The sequence below is a fragment of the Oncorhynchus tshawytscha genome, linkage group LG12 (assembly GCF_018296145.1).
Source record: "Oncorhynchus tshawytscha isolate Ot180627B linkage group LG12, Otsh_v2.0, whole genome shotgun sequence".
Taxonomy (NCBI): domain Eukaryota; kingdom Metazoa; phylum Chordata; class Actinopteri; order Salmoniformes; family Salmonidae; genus Oncorhynchus; species Oncorhynchus tshawytscha.
This window is the reverse complement of record NC_056440.1, coordinates 39,370,796-39,377,662: the sequence shown is the minus strand read 5'-3', so window position 1 is coordinate 39,377,662 and position 6,867 is coordinate 39,370,796. Positions and strand designations below refer to the sequence as shown.

Genomic DNA, 6,867 nt, shown 5'->3' with positions numbered 1-6,867 from the left:
TGGCTCACTGACTTGATTGTGTGGCAGGAAGGTCAGCTTGCTGCCAACCAAGCAGTTGAGGCACATATATTGTATCATGCCCCCAAATGTGCTTACGAGCCCCACCGGTACATTGACCCCACCTACATTTCAAAGTGCACAAATTATTGAACATTATTATTTTTTCATCACATACCCAGTGGGTCAAAAGTTTACATACCTCAATTAGTATTCAGGAGCATTGCCTTTAAATTGTTTAACTTGGATCAAACATTTCGGGTAGGCTTCAACAAGCTTCCCACAATACGTTGGGTGAATTTTGGCCCATTCCTCTTGACAGAGTTCTGCCCACAAATGTTCTATACGATTGAGGTCAGGGCTTTGTGATGTCCATTCCAATACCTTGACTTTGTTGTCCTTAAGCCATTTTGCCACAACTTTGGAAGTATGCTTGGGGTCATTGTCCATCTGGAAGATCCATTTGTGACAAAGCTTTAACATCCTGACTGATGTCTTGAGATGTTGCTTCAATATATCCACATAATTTTCTTTCCTCATGATGCCATCTATTTTGTGAAGTGCACCAGTCCCTCCTGCAGCAAAGCACGCCCACAACATGATGCTGCCAACCTCGTGCTTCTCGGTTGGGATGGTGTTCTTCGGCTTGCCTCCCCCTTTTTCCTCCAAACATAATGATGATCATTATGGCCACACAGTTCTATTTTTGTTTCATCAGACCAGAGGACATTTCTCCAAAAAGTACGATCTTTGTCCCCATGTGCAGCTGCAAACCATAGCCTGGCTTTTTTTTATGGCGGATTTGGAGCAATGGCTTCTTCCTTGCTGAGCGGGCTTTCAGGTTATGTCGATATAGGACTCGTTTTACTGTGGATATAGATACTTTTGTACCTGTTTCCTCCAGCATCTTCACGAGGTCCTTTGCTGTTGTTCTGGGATTGATTTGCACTTTTCGCACCAAAGTACGTTCATCTCTAGGAGACAGAACCCATCTCCTTCCTGAGCGGTATGACGGCTGCGTGGTCCCATGGTGTTTATACTTGCGTACTATTGTTTGTACAGACAAACATGGTACCTCCAGGCATTTGGAAATGGCTCCCAAGGATGAACCAGACTTGTGGAGGTCTACAATTTTTTTTCTGAGGTCTGGGCTGATTTCTTCTGAATTTCCCATGTCAAGCAAAGAGGCACTGAGTTTGAAGGTAGGCCTTGAAATACATCCACAGGTACACCTCCAATTGACTCGAATGATGTCAATTAGCCTATCAGAAGCTTCTAAAGCCATGACATAATTTTTGGAATTTTCTAAGCTGTTTAAAGGCACAGTCAACTTAGTGTATGTTAACTTCTGACCCACTGGAATTGTGATACAGTTAATTATAATTGACATAATGTCTGTAAACAATTTTTGGAAAAATTACTTGTGTCATGCACAATGTAGTCCTAACCAACTTGCCAAAACTATAGTTTGTTAACAAGAAATGTGTGGAGTAGTTGAAAAATGAGTTTTAATGACTCCAACCTAAATGTATGTAAACTTCTAACTGTGGCATACATTTTTCTAAACTAATCCAATGGAGGCTGTTCACCAGCTAAAACACAACGAAGGATAGTCACCTGCCTATGCTGGTCTATGCTGTTTTTAAAAAATCTGAGTCGTGTTGAACTTTTTAACAAAATATTATTTTCTACAAAAAGTAGAAATGCACCGTTTTCACATAATAATAATGAAAATGGGGTTGAAAACCACTACCTATTATGTAGAAGCTATGAGAAAGTGAGAGAGATATGTTAAGAATAATCTCATCTTTAACCTACAGCTTTTCTCAAAGTATCTAAGAGTTAATAAAACAAAATAGACCAAGAAGAGATTGCAGAGACGCAAAAGCCATATATAGTAAAAATATCAAGAGGAGATGAACATACCTACAACTCAGTTAGCAGACAGAGCAGTGGAAGTACTCCAGGTCTTCGTTCCATTGGACATGCAATCCCACCAACGCCTCATCCAAATGGATAGAGGAGCATTCTGATTATCAATCATCAATTTGTTAATCACCTACACTGGATGAGATAATAACAAACTACATAACGACCAACACATCATTCAGACTTTCATTGAGTAGATTTCACATGACAAATACCTCCTCAGATCAGTTCTGTTGCTTGAAAATCTGGAACATCTGGGTCTAGGATCCAATGACATTACTAATATTTCTGACTTTATATTTAAGGGACTTAGTAAATTGAGGTTCCTAAATTTGTTGTAACAAGATCTCTCAGTTTACAAAGAACACTTTCTTTGGCCTGCACGACATAGAGATCTTATCACGGGAACTAAACTCACTCCTACACATCGAAGCTTCTGCACTTATTTAGCTCACTTCACTGAAGAACATAGATTTAAGGGACATTCACCATCCAGCCAGCCAGTGGGAGGTGTATGACTTTAAATCTGATGCTCATATTTGGTGTCTTCCCTTTGGGATTGATGTACATGAACATTACCTCCTTTTTTGATTGTCTCAACATTATCATCAGCAGGAACAGTACCCCAGAACCAGGCTTGGCCCTTCAGCTCCGTGCCCAAAATGTGTCATTCCAGTACTGCTGGCGGCCATTCTTCAAGTCCATCGTCAGCCTCACAGCCATAGCGGAGCACCTCCTGTGTGGATCTCACTTCGCTGCAAAGTAGTTCCCCTCCCTGGAGTATTTTGACTTACAGTCTATGCTCTAGCAGACTGACCTGAATACACTTGTGCAGCTGAGGTATCTTAAGCTGAAATGGGTGGACCTCATCCTGCATCTAAGGCTAGCTATCATGCTCCGCAACCTGACTGGGCTGGAGAGCCTGAACCTCATATCCTGTCAGATCCTCACTCTAGAGGAGGAACTGAGCAGAGACCTGCACTCCCTCAGGCAGCTGTTTATCAAAGTTGAAGAGGAGTTCAGTGTGTTGGAAGACTTCCCCGAGCCCCTGACCAGCCTGATTTGCCTGTTGATTTTACAGACCTCATCTGCACTGCAGATGTGAAGACACCTGGATGGACACCTAGGCCAGGGGTCAGAGGCATATATAGGTCATCATCTGGCACCCCAATAAGGCTGATCTCACCTGGAATTATGAGCCCGCAGTTCCCTGGATGTGGGCTTTGTCCTGTTCATATTCACCACCCTGGGACTGTTCCATCAGCTGGCTGGGGACTACTTGCTGGCATGCTGCCATAGCGTCCTTGGATGGCTGGGGGAGACAGTGCAGAAGCCCAACCCCAGAGGGCGCCACCACTATAATGCCTTTGTGGCATACAGTGGTAGAGATGAGTGCTGGCTGGTGGAGCAGCTGCTGCCGGGCCTGGAGCTGAGGGGGCCTCCCTTCCTGCATCTCTGTCTGCATAGCAGGGACTTCCAGCTGGAAAAGGACATTGTGGACAATGTCACAGCCTCTATGGCAGCCGCCACACCCTGTGTGTGGTGAGTCGTCACTACCTTTCACAGTAACTGGTGCTCTCTGGTGCTGCAACTGTCCACCTTCAATCTGCTGGTGGAGCACAGGGACAACCTCATCCTGGTCTTCCCGGAGGACATCCCCCCTCACCAGCTGTCTGCCCACCACCGCTTGACCAGGCTGGAAAAAGACCAGGACCTACCTGAACTTGCCCCAAGACCCGGCCCTAAAGTCTGCTTTCTGGGACCGTCTGTGGACCAAACTGGTCCCTCCTGAACCAGATCCCAGACAGTAACACAACACAGATATACATGTTTACCTACAGTACATTCGGAAAATATTCAGAGCCCTTGCCTTCTTCCGCATTTCTTTACGTTACAGCCTTATTCTAAAATGGATAAAATATTTTTCCCCTCATCAATCTACCCCATAATGCTATTTTCAGGTCTCTCCAGAGATGTTTGATCAGGTTCAAGTTCGCTCTGGCTGGACCACTCAAGGACATTCAGAGACTACCGAAGCCACTCCTGAGTTGTCTTGGCTGTGTGCTTAGGGTAGTTGTCCTGTTGGAAGGTGAACCATGACCCCAGTCTGAGGTCCTGAGTACTCTGGAGCAGGTTTTCATCAAGGATCTCTCTATACTTTACTCCGTTCATCTTTCCGTTGATCCTGACTAGTCTCCCAGCCCCTGCCTCTGAAAATCAAATCAAATTTTGTTGGTCCCATGCTGTCACGTTCTGACCTTTATTTCCTTTGTTTTGTCTTTATTTAGTATGGTCAGGGCGTGAGTTGGGGTGGGCAGTCTATGTGTGTTTTTCTATGTTGCTGTTTTGAGTTCAACCTAGTATGGTTCTCAATCAGAGGCAGGTGTCGTTAGTTGTCTCTGAAAGAGAATCATACTTAGGTAGCCTGGGTTTCACTTTTGAGTGGTGGGTGTTTGTTTTCCGTGTGTGTGTTTGTTGCCACACGGTACTGTTTCGGTTTCGTTCATTTCACGTTTAGTGTTTTGTAGTGTTCAGTTTATGTCTTTAAATAAATGTTATGGACACTTACCACGCTGCGCATTGGTCCTCCGATCCTTCTCGCTTCTCCTCCTCAGAAGAGGAGGAGGAATGCCGTTACACATGCGCCAAATATAACAGGTGTAGATCTTGCAGTAAAATGCTTACTTACAAGCCCTTAACCAAAAATGCTTTAAGAAGTTAAGAAGAAAAATGTGTTAAGTAAAAAATAGATAAGTAAGAAAAATTAAAATAAGATAAACAAATAATTAAACATCAGCAGTAAAATAACAATAGCGAGGCTATTTACAGGGAGTACCAGTACAGAGTCAACGGGGGCACCGGCTAGTCGAGGTAGTTGAGGTAATATGTACATGTATGTAAAGTTATAGTGACTATGCATAGATAATAAACAGAGAGTAGCAGCAGGGTAAAGAAGGGGTCTGGGTAGCCCTTTGATTAGCTGTTCAGGAGTCTTATGGCTTGGGGGTAGAAGCTTTTAAGAAACCCCTTGGACCTAGACTTGGTGCTCCGGTACCGCTTGCCGTGCCATAGCAGAGTGAATAGTCTATGACTAGGGTGGCTGGGGTATTTGACAACTTTTAGGGCCTTCCTCTGATACCGCCTGGTATAGAGGTCCTGGATGGCGGGAAGCTTGGCCCCAGTGATGTACTGGGCCGTACGCCCTACCCTCTGTGGTGTCTTGCGGTCGGAGGCCGAGCATTTGCCATACCACGCAGTGATGCAACCAGTCAGGATACTCTCGATGGTGTAGCTGTAGAACCTTTGGAGGATCTGAGGACTCATGCCAAATCTTTTCAGTCTCCTGAGGGGGAATAGGCTTTGTAGTGCATTCTTCACGACTGTCATGGAGTGTTTGGACCATGATAGTTTGTTGGTGATGAGGACACCAAGGAGCTTGAAGCTCTCAACCTACTCCAAAACAGCACCGTCGATGAGAATGGGGGTGTGCTCGGTCCTCCTTTTCCTGTAGTCCACAATCATCTCCTTTGTTTTGATCACGTTGAGGGAGAGGTTGTTGTCCTGGTACCACACAACCAGGTCTCTGACCTCCTCCCTATAGGCCGTCTCATTGTTGTTGGTGATCAGGCCTACCACTGTTGTGACATCGGCAAACTTAATGATGGTGTTGGAGTCGTACCTGGCCATACAGTCATGAGTGAACAGGGAGTACAGGAGGGGACTGATCACGCACCCCTGAGGGGTCCCCGTGTTGAGGATCAGTGTGGCGGATGTGTTGTTACCTACTCTTACCACCTGACTCAGTCGGGAAAAGGTTGAAAATGTCAGTTAATATACTTGCCAGTTGGTCATCGCATGCTCGGAGCACACTTCCTGGTAATCCATCTGGCCCTGCGGCCTTGTGAATGTTGACCTGTCTAAAGGTCTTACTCACATCGGCTACGGAGAGTGTGATCACACAGTCGTCCGGAACAACTGATGCTCTCATGCATTACTTGCTTCAGTGTTACTTGCCTCAAAGTGAGCATAGAAGTAATTTAGCTTGTCTGGTAGGCTCGTGCCACTGGGCAGCTCGCGGCTGTGCTTCCCTTTGTGGTCTATAATAGTTTGCAATCCCTGCCACATCCGACGAGCATTGGAGACGGTGTAGTACGATTCAATCTTAGTCCTGTATTGACACTTTGCCTGTTTGATGGTTTGTCGGAGGGCATAGCGGGATTTCTTATGTATGTACGGCCACTGTGGGGACGAGGTGGGGACGAGGTCATCAATGCACTTATTGATGAAGAGAGTGACTGATGTGGTGTACTCCGCAACACCATCGGAAAAATCCCGGAACATATTCCAGTCTGTGCTAGCAAAGCTTAGCATCTGCTTCATCTGACCACTTTCTTATTGACCGAGTCACTGGTACTTCCTGCTTTAGTTATTGTTTGTAAGCAGGGATCAGGAGGATAGAATTATGGCCAGATTTGCCAAATGGAGTGTGAGGGAGAGCTTTGTACGCATCTCTGTGTGTGGAATAAAGGTGGTCTAGAGTTTCTTTACCTCTGGTTGCACATTTAACATGCTGGTAGATATTAGGTAAAACGGATTTGAGCTTCCCTGCATTAAAGTCCCCGGCCACTAGGAGCGCCGCCTCTGGATGAGTGTTTTCCTGTTTGCTTATGGCCATATAAAACTCATTGAGTGCGGTCTTATTGCCAGCATCGGTTTGTGGTGGTATGTAGACAGCTACGAAAAATACAGAGGAAAACTCTCTTTGTAAATAGTGTGGTCTACAGTTTATCATGAGCTACTCTACCTCAGGCAAGCAAAACCTCAAGACTTCATTGGATTTGTGCACCAGCTGTTGTTTACAAATATACATAGACCGCCACTACACAACATGATGCTGCCACCACCATGCTTCACCATAGGGATGGTGTCAGGTTTCCTTCA

General features: G+C 45.3%; 1 pseudogene; it reads left to right on the top strand.

Moving 5' to 3' along the window:
* Positions 1–3,737, top strand: part of LOC112264135 — a 23,576-nt pseudogene extending 19,839 nt beyond the window's left edge.
* Positions 3,738–6,867: the final 3,130 nt, after the last annotated feature.